Raw genomic sequence first — 19700 nt, forward strand, 5'->3', positions numbered from 1 at the left:
ATCCCAGGAATAATCAATTAATACCATACCCCTAAATCCTGATTTAAAAAGCTGGGATACAAGACTTCTAAAGCATACAAATGCCAAGAGGCTGTGGTCTGGGTGTGATTGGGCAGGGCTAGAATAGGCCTAAACTTTTTTTTTTTTTAAAGTGCATTCCCCATTTCAGAAGAGAAATGCACATTTTTGTTCAAAAAGATCGAAGTCAGGATTTACACTTGCTACCCAGAGCATCTAATATCTAGTTTTCAGAAAAGTGTTTCTATTGAGAAGCACAAAAGTGAGGGGAGATTATTGCTTTGATCCACCAGTGCTTAATGCCCCCTTCCCCTAAATTGAAACTGGAAAGGGATATAGGACTCTGTAGCACCATGGTTGAGGGATGGTCCAGAGTCCTGACAAGCCACAGCCAGGCAGAGATTTTAAAACAGATTGTATGCTGCTTATCCTAGAAATAAGCAGTGGAGTTTCCCCAAGTCCATCTTGATAATGGCTTATGGAATTTTCTTTTAGGAAACTGATCCAAATCATTTTTAAACCCTGCTAAGCTAACTTCTTTTATTTCAATTTTCTGAATATCTGGATAAGATGGTGATAAGTAATTGGCTAGGCCACTCTGTTATCACTTCCTTGACCACAGGAGTGTCTTGTGACATTACTTCTAGAAGGTTTTCTCAGAAATCAGGCTATAAGCTGTTGTGCCTAACCCCCTCTTTTACTAAGGTGCGCTAATCAGAGAAACATTTTTCCAAAAGATCTTGCTTTCCTCACTCACAACAGATTTGTACACAACAATAAAGCAAATTTTACAAATGGGACTAGGTAACTAGTATTCAAAAACGTAAAATCTCTGGGTTACCAGGTTTCAATGTATCTATTGTATGTACAAATGAATCTGAACGAGTGAAAATGCAAGGTGATGCATAAAATCAGTTATATAACATGTAATCATGGTGAGAAGGACTACGTACACCAGGGGTCTCAAAGTCCCTCCTTGAGGGCCACAATCCAGTCGGGTTTTCAGGATTTCCCCAATGAATATGCATGAGATCTATGGGCATGCACTGCTTTCAATGCATATTCATTGGGGAAATCCTGAAAACCCGACTGGATTGCGGCCCTCAAGGAGGACTTTGAGATCCCTGACGTACATGGAGGTTGCACTAAAGAAATAAACGGAATGAAGTCTTTGAAAGAAAGCTGCATGCAGTTTTTTTTACATTTTCTCCCATACTAATTACAGTCATCCACAAGAGCTTTTTATCTCTACAAATATCAGGTAAACGGAAGAGATTATGCTCCGAGCAGAAACTGATCAGATGACCAATTGGAGCTTTTCAGCTGAATAAATCTCTTTTGTCTGAACAATTCACAGATCAGTGGAAGAGTTCGTCAGGCCTTTGTCGCACTAGGAAAGAGGCATTTTACCTTCATCTCCAGGTACATCCTTATTTTCCACTGATATCATGAAAGGTTCTTTAAACATTCATAATTAAGAGGTTTATCTTCTAATCTTGTATAATCAGGGAGTCCATTTAAATATAATAAACATGTGTGCACTATATATTGTTACACTAATCACAGGATAAAACATTTTTATAATACGAAAAATATTTAAATAATGTGATGTGAAGTGCTCAGCCCACAAACCAAATAATAATAATAATAATTTATTTCTTATATACCGCTATACCGTGACGTTCGAAGCGGTTTACAATAAAGATACATTTGACAGTACATGGGATAGAAACGGTTTACAATAAAGATACGTTTAGTCAGTACATGGGATGCAAGTGGTTTACATTAAAGATTCATTAAAGTGCTCAAATGTTCAAAGCATAGGTTGCCATAGGGACTATCATTTGTCAATCATGGAGACCCTTGACCATCTTTATTATGTATTGTTAATAACTCATTAAAAGAGGGACAAGTGCCTATCAGAATGAAAAAAAAAATCAGTTGTTCACCCTGCATTAAAAAGTCATCACAATCCTAAGATGATTTCAGGCTATCATCCTATTTTTTCCTTGGGGTTTCTTGCAAAAAACAAACAAACCAACCAAAGAGTCTTAATTCCATTACAGGAGTTTTTGGATGAATATAGAGTTTTAGATGAATATCAATTTGGTTTTCGTCCTATGCAGTCTATTGAGTTAATACATCAGTTCACTTTAGACCAATTAGCTAGCGGCTCTGCAGGAATGAAGGGAGGTCACTTCTGCCGCAGTTTACCGCAGGGATTTGTGGAGGGAAGGAGGTAAAACTTATTAGACTCGGCCGGGACAGGAGGCAGGAGGAATCCTTCCTGTCCCAGCCCACTGTTGGACCACCAGGTCTTACGGCAGGTCTGGCATTGGGAGGGAAGGGGGGCAGGGTACAGAATCTGGCAAGGCAGGGAGGGAGGGGGGCTGGGTGCAGAGCCTGGCAAGGCAGGGCACTGCCTTAAATATTAACACCCCCACCTCCACCACCAATTTAGATTCGAGTCAACATTTTTTTCCTCCTGTTCAGTTTATATTTGGGTTGGAATGGGGTGGGATCAACTTTCCTCTATTAGAGTAGATATGGTAATGTTTTATTTTATGTCAATGATGGTATTATGTATGTTTTCTTGTTGGATGTAGCGAGTTATAAATTTTAAAAATAAAGAAATAAGAGGGCTTCAGATGTCATTTGATCAGAATCAGGGAGAGTGTGGTGCAGTGGTTAAAGCTACAGCCTCAGAACCCTGGGGTTGTAGATTCAAACCCACGCTGCTCCTTGTGATCCTGGGCAAGTCAGTTAATCCCCCCATTGCCCCAGATACATTAGATAGATTGTGAGCTCACCAGGACAGAGAGGGAAAAATGCTTGAGTCCCGGAATATATTCATGTAAACTGTTCTGAGCTCCCCTGGGGATGTGAGAGAGGAAGAAGGGATGGGGTTTAAACCCAGATATTTCCTCTTTTTAGAGGACAGTCAGGGTGTCCTGACAGATTTTTAAAACCCAGTAGTTTATCCAGGTTTTGGAAGTCCCCGAGCTCGGGGCTGCGTCTGGAGGGCCTCTGAGCATGTGTGAATGTGATGCCATATCCTACATATGCGTACATGTATGTGACATCATCATGTCGCATGCTCAGAGGCCCTCTAGATGCGGCTCGAACTTGGGGAAGTAGAAAAGATGAGATTTGTGTGGGGATGGGGCAGGGACGGGGCGGGATGTGTCCTCTTTTTCTCTTGAACAACCCTATGATGATGATAAAAGGAAGAGATAGCGTAAGGACTAAAGATGAGAGAACAGAGAGAGAGAATACTCTGGACTACCTGAAGGGGGAGAGGTGAATCCAGGAAGTTAGACGTCCTTTACAGAATCTAGGCCCTACAGTCTAAGTCCTAGAAATGCCAAAGAAAAACAATTTAATCATGAATTGATAGTGGACAGACTGGACGGACTGTTCAGGTCTTTATCCAAGGGGCCTTGAGGGCTTGGGGCTCTTCTGCTTGCAGGGATGCCAACTCCACTAACGGAAGACTTCTCCTACCCGAATCACACCTGCAGCAGGACTTAATACAGCAGGCTGGCTTCGACCACTAATGCCAGCTCTCTCGCACATGCTCAGTTCAGGTCTAAATGTGAATGTGTGGGAAAGTTGGCATGAGTTGCCGAAGTGGGCTTGAGTGAATTAAGTGCTATTGCAGGTGGGAGATGTCTTTGGCTGGTGAGGCTTCTAATCCCAACCATCAAAGGTAATCGTTTGGTGGGGGGCAGGGGGAGGGGAACCATATGAAATGATTAGAGACAAAAAGGACAGAAGCAGGAGAATGGGATAGAAAGCAATAAGGAAGAAAACGGAAAAACAGAACTCTAAAGAGATACCAAAAAAGAAACAGACACATACCTTGGGGGCCATCTAAGACCCTTGAAAGCTCTTCTGCTGTTTCAAAGATGCCCTCCTGTTTACCAAGGATCAAGACGAAGGCGGTACGGCATGAGATACAAGCCAGGGAACTCTGAGGGAGAAGACAGGATTGTCAAGATGGGCTTTTGGTTTGGATATGCAAAGTGGATAGACCATAGGGTCATTTTCTACTTTGGTGTTCTTTGTTTCTATGTCTGGCACTCCAGAAGGAAGCAGGATTCCTTCAGAGCTGCTACAACCTGATCCAGTGTGTGCTAGGGAACTATGGCATCATGGCTGAACTTAAAGAAGGCAAAGTCTAGGGACCTTTGCCCAGTCGGGGACAGTGTAGATCACAGGGTGATCAGGTTAATGCTCGCAAGCTATAAAACACATTTTACAAAGGGAATTAACCATGTCAGATTGCTTAAATGTTGAAATAAAACAATTATGTCATGCTATTTATTGTACAACTTATAAGAGTAATAGCTGACACAGTGGCAATGTGTTTACTGAGTATAGCAAGAAGGGGAAAAATCTGACTAATTTATCTGAAATTAAGTGCATTTTAATAGCTATGAATAATTTTCACTATAAGGATTATTGGTACATTCTAGCTCTCAGCTCAGTCAAGAAGAGAATGATGCGGAGCCATGAAACTTACAAGTTATTCCACACTTTTCTTGACACACTGTTTGTTTTTAACAATATCAAATGAAAAGTGTCAAAAAAAAGTATGGAATAACCTGTAAGTTTCATGGCTCCGCATCATTCTCTTCTTGACTGGGCTTGCAACTTTTCAGTGGCCCCTCGTAAGCAAGCTAAGTTCACAGAACGCTTACATAGTCATATTCTATTGTCTGTAATGTATTTTATTTGCTTCACAGGCAACAAATATATTAAACATTTTCCATGAAGAGGCTGAAAATGATCTAATGAGCTTTCTGAAATCTACATATTTTGTTTGCCTTAAAGAAAAAAACCCATTCATTTCATTAACATCACATTATCTAAACAGATATGAAGTTATAATATACCATTTGAATGCTCCATTGGTTAGCTTTTGCAAGGCAATTTCTGTAGATTTAGTCAAAACATTTGACCTTATATACACAATGTTATTGCAAAAATGAGCATCTGACAAATTGCTAATATTCTGAAATTGTACATTAAAAGTTTTGTCTAGGATGCATTCATTGTAAATGTGTTTCTGTGAAGCAAGTTGGTTGGTGTTCACTTGACATAGATGTGTTGGGATCAATATTGCTATGGGGTCCTTTTACTAAACTGCAGTGAAAAGTGGCCTTAGCACACTGTGACCGGGCGTAGCTGAGCTCAGCAAGTGGCCTAACCCAGGGCACACCAACCTCAGCCCAGCGGTTTGTGAGGTTTTTTGGTAGCTTGGTACTGCTTTAATAAAGAGTTTATAAAATGGTGCAATTTCTTTGCATAATTTTATACTTCCACAGTTTTCATTGGAAGTAAAACCTGAATGGCTCAATCCATCCTCCTTTTACTGGAGCCATACAGTAACCCTACTTATAACTCAGCCAGAGTGAAAAGAAATAATGGTGTGTCCAATGTAGTTCTGCATCTAGAATGCCCTTAATAATAATAACAACTTTATTTTTCTATACCGCCATAATCTTGCGACTTCTAGGCGGTTCACAGTGAAGAATAGCTGTACAATCAGCGATTACAACATACAAATGGAGAAGAGGTCACAGAGCGGCCTGTGATTACATGGTGCAGATTAGTAAGAAGAAAGATATACATAGGTTATAATATAGTTTTAACATGTTGCAATAGAAATGTTGTAAAACCAGCAAATAGCAGAATACAAATGGAGAAGAAGCCATTGAGCAGTCAGAGAATACGAAGTACCGTGAGAGGGGAAAAAGTGGATTCAGTATGATGAGCGGTAACTTTAAAAAAGGGGGGAGGAAGACTGGCTATGAAATAAATTTGTTGAACAGGGTGGTCTTTAATTCTTTCTGAAAAGCGCCATATGTCAACCTGGCGCCATCAATGAAGTAGCCTAACCAAGTTTGCTGCCTACCAGCTTGAAACTTGAATGTTCTGTCTAGAAAGGTTCGGTATCTGCAGCCTGTAATCTTTGGGTAGGCAAAGAGGTTGTGGTTTCTGGTTATCCTTGTGGGGGAGAAAAGTTTGAAATGAGGTAGTAGATAGTTGGGGGCCATTCCCCACACCAGTTTATAGCAAAAGCAAGATAATTTGAATAATATTCGAGCCTCAATTGGTAACCAATGCAGCAGTTTGTAGAAGGGACTGGCATGGTCTTTTTTCTTTAGACCGAATATTAGGCGGACGGCTGTGTTTTGAACTATTTTTAATTTTCTCACGGTTTTTTTAGGCATACCCACATAAATGATGTTACAGTAATCCAGGGTGGATAGAATCAGCGACTGTACCAGAAGTCTGAAAGATAGGGGGGGGGGGGGAGATCAAAGTATTTTTTTATGGTCTTTAATTTCCAAAGTGTAGAGAAGCACTTTTTTGTCACTGAGTTTGTGTGTTCGATCAAGGTCAGATGGGTATCTAGGGTGACTCCTGGTATTTTTATAGTTTTTGTTATGGGGTGATCGTGACCGTTTAGAAGTATTGATGTTGTGATGATTTTGTCCTTAGGGCTTGCCAAGAAAATTTTCGTCTTTTCTGAGTTGAGTTTCAGTTTAAAATTGATAGTCCATTGTTCAATTTCAGTCATGATGTGGGAGATGTGTTTTGAGGTGGCATTGGTCACGTTAGTCACTGGAATTAAAATAGAGATATCATCCGCGTATATATAGTAAGTTAGGTTTAGCTTTTGTAGTAGGTGGCCTAGGGAAGAGATATAGATATTAAACAAGGTGGGGGATAGAGGGGAACCCTGAGGAACTCCCGAGGGGCTTTTCCATGAGTTAGAGTAGTTCCCATCGTGGACCACTTGATAAGATCATTTAGTTTTAATGTGCCTGCCTAACCTTCAAGATCCTCCACGGTATCCTTCCTCCTTTTATCCCTCTATCCTGGAATTCCTCAAATCCAACCTCCACTAGATCCACTCAAAAATTAAAACTATCCTACCCCTCCTTAAAAGGCATCTCCCTTGTTGGTAAACTTGGCTCTTCCCTCCCTTTCAGAATCACTCAGTTCTGGAACAGTCTCCCTTCCCCTCTCCGCAATTTGAGCCCCCTTCTACCATTCCGTAAGCATCTGAAGACCTGGCTCTTCTCCAGAACGTAACCCCGTCCCGCTCCTGGCACTCTCACACCAACCTCTCTTCTCTCATACTTATATAATTCCACTGGAGTTCCGTTCCTTCCCTAACCATGTAAACCGTGTCGAGCTCCATCTGCGGAGATGATGCGGTATATAAACCCAAGATTTAGATTAGATTAGTTAAAAAGCCTTGGAACCAGGTCCAAACTCTTCCCGAGAGACCCATTGCGTCTAAGCAGTTCAGCATTATTTCATGGTCCACTAGGTCAAAGGCACTACTAAAGTCTAATTGTAAGATTAGGGCACTGGAGCCTTTCCTGAAGAGATCGTATAGGTGGTTGAGGATAGACCCTAGGACTATCTCGGTGCTGTATCCTTTTCTAAAACCCGACTGATGTTCATTGAAGAGATTGAATTTATATAGGTGGTTTACTAGTTCCAGATTGACCAGCCCTTCCAGCAGTTTGGTAAACAAGGGGGTACTCGCTATGGGTCTAAAATTGGACACCAATGTGATAGAGTTCTTCTGGTCTTTGAGGATGGGTGTGATCAGAATGTGTTCCATGTGCTCATGGTATGTCCCACTTTTAAGAGCGGATGTAGCCCAGTTAAATAGATCCCTTTTAAATTCTGGTACTGCAACTTGCATGATCTTGGAAGGACATTCGTCTAATAGGCAGTTCGATTTGGTGTATTTATTGAATAAGGTGAGAAATTGGTTCCGATTAGGGGGCTCGAATTGGTTCCAGATCATATCGGCAGTGGACTCCCTTTCCTGCGGTCTGAAGTGGAGTTCGAGATCGGGTGATGGAGTAGGTATAGTGGTTCTTTAAGTTTGTGATTTTTTTTGCTGAAGTAGATGGCGAAGGAGTTGACCAACGGTATCTGTTCATTGTGAAGTATCTGTTAATCTGTTCACTAGTTTGAACAATTCTCTGCTATTTGTTTTGACTGCTCCTACTTTCAGAGTGTAATGTTTATAACGCTTTTCTTTTATCAGATTTTTGTAGTTTTTCATTTTTTGTTTCCAGTTTCTTTTATCTTCCTCATTGTCAGTTTTAAGCCATGTTCTTTCTAGTTTTCTGAGTTCTTGTTTAAGGGTAAGTAATTCAGCATCGAACCATTCTTTTGATACCCTTTTATTCTTTTTGTATATTTGAGCTGGAGCTATTTGGTTTAATATATCTTTGGTGAATTTTTCCCAATTGGTAGGGAATCTTGTTCCTCCTCTGATTTGGGGTATAGTTCATAGTGCATCCAGAATTTTGTTGGATTAATGGTGCTTCTGCTGGTGACTATTGTTTTCTGTGTGGCTTTATTTGTGTGCTTTGCAAACGAATGTTTCTTTTGCCAGCGTAGCTCAAAATTGCAAATATAATGGTCTGACCATATGCATTTCTCCCAAGCTCCTATGCAATATTGGATCTTAGGTTGGGGGAGGTCTTTATGTGAAAAAGTTACTAGGTCCAGCTGGTGTCCCTTTTCTTGTGTTTCCTCTTTGTCTGGTATTATAAAGCCTATTTAGGAACGTATCAATTTCAATCACTTCCGATTTTTTCTCTAGTTCTAAGTGTATATTTAGGTCACCCAGCAACATGTTATACGGTCCTTTTATGGTGTTAGCTGAGAGGAATTCGAAGAATTCTTCTTTGGCACTTGGCCATTTTTGGGGGGGATGTAGAATAGAGTCACAATTAGCGAATCTTCCAGTTCGGCGTTAGTGATCTTACATGTTAGGATTTCCAGTTCTTCTGTAGTTTTAAAATCTATTCTGTTAAAGTTGAAGAGGTTTTTAACGATTATTGCTAGGCCTCCTCCTTTTTTCCAGCTTCTAGATAATGGAACGATTTTACAGCCCTGCGGTAGCATTTCCTTCATTATGACATCTGTATCAGAGACCATCCATGTTTCGGTTAGGAATAGGAGGTCTGGGTTCATATGTTCAATCCAATCATGTATAACTTGTGTCTTGTTTCTCACCGACCGGGTGTTCAGGTAATATCCCTTGAGGTTCCTATAGTGTGTAGAGATAGGGGTTTTGGTGTATTTTAATTTTTTTAAGTTACTTCTATTCTTGGTCTTGTTTCTTTGCTGTTTGGACGGTTTGTGAATGGAGTTTGCTGTAGGGATTTGTAATGGGCCAAGTTCTGAACAGTTGTATAAGAATCGAGGTGAACCAGTTGGTTTGTTCAACTTGAGTGGCCTATGCCAAGCGATATGGACTGGTATTGATACTGGAGGCCTTTCTGCTACACCGGCTTCTGTAGCAGATTAAGTAGATTATGCAGAATATTATCTGTATGTCATTTGCAGCCTTCATTTTGGCTGAGTTTGTAGATATTTAAGTGGTAAGATGAGGGTTTTAAGATAACTGATCTTTCTGATAAGCAAGCCAAAGCATTTTTTGGGATAACCTGCATCTTTACTGAATACATCTTTTTCCAACTGTAGCTATTCAGCAAAACCCTAGTAAGCCAAGAGCAGGGGCAGACTGACCATATGGGCAACCAGGTTGAACCCGAGAGCTCAGAGCAGTTGGGGGGGGGGGCCAGCGCTTCCTGCCAACCATATGCCGCTGAGCTTGCGACCTGCTCTCACGTTGTCCTGCCCTCTTCTGATGTAACTTCCTACTTTGGCAAGGACAGGACACAGCAGAGAGCAGGCCATGAGCTCAGCAGCAGATGGCTACTGCCGCCTTCTGCCACAGAAAAGGGTATGGGATCCCCAAGAGCTTTAATGCCCAGGGGCTCAGAGACCTGTCAACGTGCCCCTGCCCAAGAGATTCACACCTGAGAGCTCAAAAACAACTGGTGTGAATGAAGCCCTCAGTGTTGCAGGAGACATACAGGGAAAACATTTTTTGTTTGTTTGTTTAGTCTGGTATTCATTCGGTAGCAGCTCGTATGTGTTATTCCAAAACCCTACATCTACTCAGGAATAATGTGGGCTATTTTGTGTGCAACAAATGAAACTGTACATACAATTACAAAATGAAATGATACAAAAGTGCACATCACGCCAGCGCTGTATATTAGTGCTCTACTGAAAACTATGAAATTGAATTGAGGTTGTTTATCTTGATATTCTTGGCAATAATGGAAAACGTGTTAGGCAAACCACAGGACCCTAATACAGTTTAATGGAATGCAAATTCCATCAATTCACTTCATTGTTTTAAACTGGCTTACATCAAACTTGATCAATATATGCATGAAAGAACGCAAAAGAAAAACTGGGCCATAAATGAGGCATTTATTTTACTGTCCTGTCAGTAAGAAGAATGTGTTTACTTTTAACAAAGCACAGAAATAAATTCAGACAGTTTTGAAGACCAAACTCTAGTATACTAAAGCAAAGTTCATACTCCAATAACGTATAAGTCAAAGTGCAGGGCAGTTATTAAGGGGTGGCAACCAGGGCAATTGCCCTAAGCACCAAGCCTACTTCTAAACAGAAGGAAGCATCACTGTTGTACTAAGGGCAGGGTGGTAGGTATGGTCTGCCCCAAATACAGGCAGTAAGGAGGTGCCCGGAGAAACCACGGGGCCACAGTGCACTTGTGTGTGGCCATCAGTTTCAATGCCCTCACCCCTTCTGACATCAATTTCCCATTCTGGACGAGCTGAAAGCCATGCGCATGCAGACTGTGGTCCCACAATCACTCCATGCACACACACTGCCTTGAAGAGGGGGTTCTCCATCCCAAACAGCAACCAAGACAGGTATAATGCTGGGAAGCACAGCCTGAACGAGGGCTTCGGAGGCCTCCTCCCTCATTACTGCCCTAGGTCTCTGCATATCTGACACCGACCCTGTCAAAGTGTTACTACAAGAGCAAGAGGTTCTGAAATGAATAAATGCAACCTTTGGGATTTACATACCAATGGGCATTGACACTCATATTAAGGCAGCCATTTTAGAGATCATGTGTGGAATAGCAACGTTTACACATGTAGATTGCATAAACACACAAATACCAGTTTTATAATATAGAATTGCCATGCTGTAAAAAACAAAAACAAAAAAAAATCAAAGAAAGCATGTTCCGGGCAGTCCCCCCCCCAAAAAAAAAAAATTATGGCGTCCTTTTATTAAGGTGCGTCTGATTCAGCCTGCGCTAAAGCATCCATTATATTTTATGGGTAACTTAGCATTTAGGAAGTGAGAGATGGTGCACATGGGAAAAGGAAAAAAAGAAAATTGGGCATAGAGAGAGGAGTGAGGTAGACATGCATGGAGAATAGAAGGATGAGAGGGAGAAATGTTGGATATGGTGGTGGAGAGGGCAGACTGAAGGGGATGCAAGGGGGAGGAATGCTGGACACAGTGATTGAGGGAGAGAAGTGGTATTGTGCTGGAGAGGGGTGATAGAAGGAGAAATGGTCATGGGACTGGTGGGCAGGGGTGAAAAATGCTGCACATGATCCGGGGTATGAGAGAAGGAGAAATGTTGGATATGGCAGTAGAGGGGGTAGGAGAGATGCCTGGATCTCTCAAGACAGATACAGAAAGACAGAGAGACAGAGACACAGACAGAGAGAGACAGACACAGAGAGACAGAGACACAGAAAGACAGAGACAAACACAGAGAGACAGAGACACAGAAAGACAGAGACAAACACAGAGAGACAGAGACACAGAAAGACACAGAGAGACAGAGACACAGAAAGACAGAGACAGACACAGAGAGACAGACACATAGGGGTTGGACTCATGGAGGGACGGACAGACAGACAGAGAGAGATGTTGGTTGGGGAAGGGAATGAGGTCCGTAGGAGAGGAAGCATGCAGGAGGCAGAAAGAAATATTGGATGCATAGTCAGAAGGAAGTACAACTAGAGAAATGACCAGACAACAAAGGTGGGAAAAATAATTTTATTTTCAATTTAGTGATCAAAATGTGTCAGTTTTGAGAATTTATATCTGCTGTCTATATTTTGCTCTATATTTGTCTATTTTCTATAGCTGTTACTGATTGCATATTTTAAAGTCATCTGCCTTGACCTCTTTGAAACCCCCCCCAAAAAATAAATGATAATTATGACTTTCTCTGCGTACCATGTGCTTTGTATTTTTTTAAATTTGTGGCTACCATTATGTATTAATAAGATTATATTGTGTGTGTATATGAAAAATGGATGGAAGAAATTGCATTACAATTAGTACTATTATTATGGGGTGGGGTCAGAGGCAGAGCTTGGGCAGGTCTGGGGCGGAGCTTGGGTGCGACTGGGGCAGAGCTTGGGCGGAGGTACTCAGTTGGAATTTGCTAGGTTTAGGGGTACTTGAAGAAGTTGAGAAACACTGATCTAAATCATAGTTATAGGATGCTAGGGACCATCTTGGGAGGTCAGCGGCCAAGAAAAGGATCAGGTAGAGAATACACGGAAGCCGTCTGCCCAAAGTACGGCAGTAGCCAAGAAGGCAAACAGGATGCTAGGAATTATTAGAAAAGGGATGGTTAACAAGACTAAGAATATTATAATGCCTCCGTATCACTCAATGGTGTAACCTCACCTTAAGTATTGCATTCAGTTCTGGTTTCCTTATCTCAAAAAAGTTATAGTGGCCCTGCAAAAAGTTAAGAAGAGTGACCAAGATGAACAGCTGTTTTATGGGTTTTTGGGACTGTCTTTTGTGGACTATTTCTTCTGTGAATGAGTTTGGGGATTATGTGCTGGTAAGGTAATAGAAACATAGAAACATAGAAGATGACGGCAGAAAAGGGCTACAGCCCATCAAGTCTGCCCACTCTGCTTACCCACCCCCTGTCTATGCCCTAATGACCCAATTTCCTTATCTTGACCTTCGTAGGGATCCCACATGGGTATCCCATTTATTCTTAAAGTCTGGCACGCTGTCTGCCTCGATCACCTGCACTGGAAGCTTGTTCCAATGATCAACCACTCTCTCTGTGAAGAAATACTTTCTGGTGTCACCATGAAATTTTCAGCCCCTGAGTTTGAGCGGGTGCCCTCTTGTGGCCGAGGGTCCCTTGAGAAAGAAAATATCATCTTCCACTTCGACACGTCCCGTGAGGTACTTAAATGTTTCGATCATGTCTCCCCTCTTCCTACGTTCCTCAAGAGTGTAGAGCTGCAATTTGTTCAGTCTCTCTTCGTACGAGAGACCCTTGAGCCTCGAGATCATCCTGGTGGCCGTCCGTTGAACCGATTCAATTCTGCGCACATCTTTACTGTAATGTGGCCTCCAGAATTGCACACAGTACTCCAGATGAGGTCTCACCATGGCCCTGTACAACGGCATTATGACTTCAGGCTTTCGGCTGACGAAACTTCTATTGATACAACCCAATATCTGCCTTGCCTTAGATGAAGCCTTCTCCACTTGATTGGCAGTTTTCATGTCTGCACTGATGATTACTCCTAAATCTCGTTCTGCTGAAGTCCTAGTTAAAGTTTCTCCGTTCAAGAAGTACGTCCTGCATGGATTTCCGCTTCCGAGGTGCATGACCTTACATTTCTTAGCATTGAAGCCTAGCTGCCAGGTTGAGGACCAACTTTCCAATGTAAGCAGGTCCTGCGCCATATAATTCTGTAAACTGCATTCACTTACTATATTACATAGTTTGGCGTCATCGGCGAATAGTGTTATTTTACCTTGAAGCCCTTGAGTCAGATCCCCTATGAATATGTTGAAAAGGAGTGGACCCAGGACCGAGCCCTGCGGCACTCCACTGGTCACCTCCGATGTTTTAGAGAGGGTACCATTAACCACCACCCTCTGAAGTCTGCCACTCAGCCAATCATTGACCCATGCAGTTAGTGTCTCTCCTAACCCCATCGATTCCATCTTGCTTAGCAGCCTGCGGTGTGGGACACTGTCAAAAGCTTTCCTGAAGTCCAGGTACACGACGTCCAAAGGTAGGGAGGTTGCACTTTGATGTGGCAGATGGAACCATTACCGTGTGGATGGTTTATATCACTGACTCAGCATTTTTCATTTATTGCACTTATTTATCTAAATTAGTTTCATCATTGATAGATCCATTTTATTTTATTTTGGTCTTTTTATGGATCTAAAATATACATTTTTGTAGTTGTTTACCTATTTTTCTTTACTGATCAGACAAAACAGTCAGTTAAGTACAACATTCAGCACTTAAAAGAAACTGTCGTGGACTGTATAAAAGACAGGACTGTGTTTTTCATGCAGTCCTATTTATGTGGTTATCCTAGCCTCTTAAATGCTGAATATCAACGCTTAAGTGGCTAAGTGCAGACTCCACTCCAGGAACTCCCACAAAATAGCTGGCTGTGGCTTAGGGGCTAAGTGGACATTTTCAGCGGCAGTCTGGTTACGTGCTACTGAATATGTCCACTTAGCCACAGACAAGCGATTTAAATGACCAGAAGCCATTTAAATCTATTTCAATATCCAACCTCTAGGGCTCCTTTTATCAAGCTGCGCTAAACCCTGGGACGCGCTAGCCGCTACCGCCTCCTCTTGAGCAGGCGGTAGTTTTTGGCCAGCGCGGGGGTTAACGCGTGATGAAGTCACACGCGTTAACCCCGCAAGAGCGGCTTGATAAAAGGAGCACCTAGTCTTTAGACTCCAGTAACAGATACTACTTAGCCCCATCAGAATAAAATGGGTCTATATGAAACTAGGGCTAAAAATGCCATCTGCTGCATGTTCGCTGGATATACTATGCAAATGCAAGTAATGTCTGAAAATAGCATCAGATTAATCTACTGCAGTATATGATATTCATCGCCATAAGCTGCTGCAAATAACTAAAAATGTAACAAGTATTCTAATCACACCACTGCTTCTTAAATTGTTTCATCAGATCATTTTACTCCCTGTTAAGATTTTTTTGCGATGAAAATAAAAATAGAACTCAATCCATTATAGAAGTAATTTCTAGCTGGGACTTTTCCAATCACATAAAAGATTCAGGTCTGCAGAGTTCATCCAGCAGGCAAGTATCTTGCAAGCTTATAAATATGAAAAAGAAACCTTGACTTAAAAGCTCTGCTATTCTGGGATCACACCTGGAGCATCTGAACACCGCCGACATATTTGTAACTCTGTCAGTACCCTGTTTTATGTTTAATCAAACATGGAAGTCGCACAATGCAAACACTTTTTCCTCACTGCTTTCATGCATTAACAACAGCAGTGTTGCTTACAGAAATTGCCTACTGTTTCAGAAGCAAAGGATAGCCAGTTGCAAAGAATAAAAAAAAAAAAATAGGCTTTGGTCAATTGGCATACTAATATTCTATCAACCACCTTAGGGGTCAGCACCTAAGAAAAAGATTTACCGTATGCGTCATCATAGACAGTTCACTGAAACCTTCCACCCATTGTGCGGCAGTAGCCAAAAAAGCAAAACATGATGCTAGAAATTATTAGGAAAGAGATGATAAGGCCAAGAATATTACAATGTCTCTGTATCGCTACATGGTACGACCTCACCTTGAGTATTGTATTCAATTCTGGTTGCCATATCTCACAAAAGATTCAAAGATCAACCAAAAAGATGAAGGAAATGGAACTCCTCTCGTATGAGGAAAGACTAAAGAGGATATGGCTTTTCAGTTTGATAAAAAGAGATGGCTGAAGAGATATGATTGAAGTCTACAAAATCCTAAGTGGTGAAGAACAGATACATACAAGTGAATAAAGTTTTTACTCTCTCAAAAATTACAAAGTCTAGGGGACACTTGATGAATTTACAAGGAAATACCTTTAAAAAAATTGGAGAAATATTTTTTTCATTCAAAGAATAGTTATGCTTTGGAATTCATTGCTAGGAAATGTGGAAACTGCAGTTAACGTAGTAGGGTTTTTGGGTTTTTTTTAAGGTTTGGACAAGTTCCTGGAGAAGCCTATAGTCTGCTAGACAGAGATGGGAAAGCCATTGCTTGCCCTGGGATAGGTAGATTGGAATTTTGCTACTATTTTGGTTACTGCCAGGTACTTGTGACCTGAACTGGCCACTGTGGAAACAGGATACTGGGCTAGATGGGCCATTTGTCTGACCCAGTATGGCTATTCTTATTTAGTTATGAACTAATGTGCACACAGGTGATTATAACACACACCTTCTAACACTTCTCAGTGCTCAAAGAACCATTTTTAGCTTACGAGACCGCAGGGTGAAGCAAAATGTTAGCCCACTACTGATACGGCTCAATTCTCAATCATTGCACTGGTCCCTGTAGTATCTTTAAGTAGAATACTCTCTCACTTTTTTTTGCTTTTTTAAAATCTTTTTTAAATACTTTTTGTCTTTTTAAATGCTCAACTTCAAAACAGACTTAGCTTTTAATGCAGGGGTTCAACGGGTTCTGACGCATTTCGCCATGCTGCCTCAGAGAGTCTGCATCAACACGAACTTAGTTCTGCCCCCACCATGTCTGTTTTTGCTTCAACCACTCTTGCAAGAGAAAGTTGTTTAAGGAATCACAGAATCCAGTCTGGTAATATTATAGACTACAGATTCAATGAGTTTAAGCTGTTTGACAATCCTGGGAGTTGAGAGTAAAAGGTTAGGACAGCATGAAAAATACGCATTATTTATGGTTTATTAATGCTTGATATACCACAAATTCCAATGAGTGGGTCGAGATGGTTCACAATGACAATAAAAATATCCACAAATAAGAAAAGAACCCAATTAAAAACGCCATCTAAAAAAACGAAACTGTCTCATGCCCTTCCCATGTAAAGACAGAAATCTCACAAGCAGGAGTGATCTACAAACGGAAACTAAACTTAGGGGGCTGCTTATAATTTCCTGAATCTATGTCTTTGCAAATATCCCTTCTGTATTTCCTACTGTGACAAGTTTCCCATTTGTGAACTGTTCCAATTTGCAAACACCTGCTGGTTCACCCAAGAATAATAGCTTAAGCAACTACTTATAGCAATTAATATATCTTTACTTCTTTTCAGACTCTTTTCCTTCACAGATAACTCTGTGTCCCTGAGGCACGAGGGTCATTTTGGACATTTAAACATTGGCTGGCATAAGAGTCTATGGAGTATAATGATGGCAGGAAGAGTTCATATTAGCTCATCCCATCTGTCCAACTGAGATTACTATGTGGCTCATTTTCGAATAAGAAAAACATCCCCAAAAAATAGCATAAAGAGGCAGATGGAAATTTTTCTCAACAAACTCTTCCAATTCACTGTTTTTGAAACCTATTTTCTAGATGAATTCCCATGCTGTTCATCTACAATTCATTTAATCAGTGATTCCCAACCCTGTCCTGGTGAACCCCCAGCCAGTCGGGTTTTCAAGATATCCTAATGAATATGCATGAGAGAGATTTGCATAGCTGTCACTTTCATTATATGCAAATCTCTCTCATGCATATTCATTAGGGATAACTTGAAAACCCGACTGGCTGGGGGTTCCCCAGGACACGGTTGGGAACCACTGACACTGGCAAAAAGTTTCCTATGTTAATAGCATATGAGAAACATTTTATTTCAAACATAGTTGTGGGGTGCATAATGACCTCATTTAACATAAGAGCAGATTTCTAGACTGCATAATCGTAAGTTCAATGCGGTCAACAAAAGATTATGCTATGAAAAAATACAGGAATAATATGATATACAGAAATCTAATTGATCAGAAATTTAAAAAAAAAGAAAAGTTTTCAAGAGTTTTCTGAAATGTTCATAAGACGTGGATCTAATTAATAATGGACAGAAATCTTTGTCATAGTAAGCTGCCTGGTAGGAAAGACAATGCCCAGGATGTTTCTTACTTTTACAGCCCTTGGCTGAAGGGAACGTGAATAGGGCATGAGATTTTCTACTATTCTCATGCGCCACAATAACAAATCTGTCGGCAAGATATAATGGGGCAACACCAAAAGCAACTTTATAAAGCACAGTTACTTACCGTAACAGGTGTTATCCAGGGACAGCAGGTGACGTCATCTACGGAGCCCCGATGCGGAAGCATTTTCAAGCAAACTTGATTGAAGATTTAAGTTTGCTCTGCTGCTCCACGCATGCGTGCCTTCCTGCTCCACTAGGGGGCGCATCCCCTCGTGGTTTCCAGTTCACTTAACTAGCAAAGAAGCCAACCTCGGGGAGGTGGGCGGGTTGTGAGAATATATGCCTGCTGTCCCTGGATAACACCTGTTACGGTAAGTAACTGTGCTTTATCCCAGGACAAGCAGGCATGATATTCTCACATGTGGGTGACCTCCAAGCTAACTGAAAAGGGATGGAGGGAAGTTGGCAATTTAAGCAAATAGATTTCGCAAAACCGATTGGCCGAACCGGCCATCGCTCCTGGACAGTGAGTCCAGACAGTAGTGGGAGGTGAAAGTATGAACCGAAGACCACGTGGCAGCCTTGCAGATTTCCTCAATAGGTGTGGACCTGAGGAACGCTACGGAGGCTGCCATCGCTCGGACCTTGTGTCCCGTTACTTGACCATGCAGTGTGAGACCAGCCTGAGCGTAGCAGAAGGAGATGCAATCGGCCAACCAGTTGGACAAGGTGCGCTTGGAGACTGGGTGACCTAACCGGTTTGGGTCGAAGGACAAAAACAATTGTGGGACTTTCCGGTGTGACTGAGTGCGTTGGAGGTAGAAGGCCAACGCTCTCTTACAGTCAAGAGTATGGAGCGCCACCTCTCCGGGGTGAGAGTGGGGCTTGGGAAAAAACACAGGCAAGACAATGGACTGATTGAGGTGAAAATCAGACACTACTTTAGGCAAGAACTTTGGATGGGTGCGGAGTACCACCTTGTCGTGATGGAATACCGTGAAGGGTGGGCCCGCTACCAGAGCTTGTAACTCACTAACCCACCGGGCGGAAGTGAGCGCGAGCAGGAAAATTACCTTCCAAGTGAGGAATTTTGGATGGCATTTGTCTAGGGCAGGGACCGACTTCGACACCTGTGGTCTAGGGGCTCAAATGGAGGTTTCATTAGTTGAGCCAGAACCACGTTAAGGTCCCAAACCACCGGAGGGGGTTTGAGAGGAGGGTGGACATTCAGAAGACCCTTCATGAAGCGAGAGACTAAGGGATGGAGCGAGAGGGCTTTCCCTTCCAGGGGCTGATGAAAGGCCGCAATCGCACTGAGGTGTACTCGAATGGAGTTGATCTTTAGGCCGGAATGAGATAATTGAAGTAAATAGTCAAGGACCAGAGGGACGGGGACCGACACCGGGTCCTGGCTGTGGGAGGAGCACCAGGTTGAGAATCTGGTCCACTTTTGGGAGTAGCAGGTTCTCGTCGAGGTCTTTCTAGAGGCCTCCAATATCTCCTTGACTGATTGAGACACGGGGAGAGCAGTCAGGGGGAAAGAAACCAAGCATTCAGATGAAGAGATTGAAGATTGGGATGTAACAGCGAACCCTGACCTTGTGACAGTAGAGAGGGAAACGGAGGCAGAGGCAGTGGATCTCTGACACTGAGTTGAAGTAGAAGGGAAAACCAAGGCTGGCGTGGCCAGCGAGGAGCAATCAGGATCAGGGTGGCTTGTACTGTTTTCAGGTGGACAAGCGTCCGCAGGATCAGAGGAAACGGCGGGAACGCGTACAGGAACCTTCCCTCCCAGTCGAGGAGGAAGGCGTCGGCCTTGAGCCGGTCCG

General features: G+C 42.1%; 1 protein-coding gene across 1 annotated transcript in view; it reads right to left on the minus strand.

Annotated features, from left to right (window-relative positions):
• ATP2B2 (ATPase plasma membrane Ca2+ transporting 2) overlaps window positions 1–19700 on the minus strand; it is a 691115-nt gene that overhangs the window by 600874 nt on the left and 70541 nt on the right. The window contains exon 3 of the mRNA XM_033926077.1: window positions 3880–3991. The gene's annotated coding sequence lies outside the window, so the exon portion shown is untranslated. The remainder of the gene's footprint in view (window positions 1–3879; window positions 3992–19700) is intronic.

Source organism: Geotrypetes seraphini, chromosome 17, assembly GCF_902459505.1.
Source record: "Geotrypetes seraphini chromosome 17, aGeoSer1.1, whole genome shotgun sequence".
Taxonomy (NCBI): Eukaryota; Metazoa; Chordata; class Amphibia; order Gymnophiona; family Dermophiidae; genus Geotrypetes; species Geotrypetes seraphini.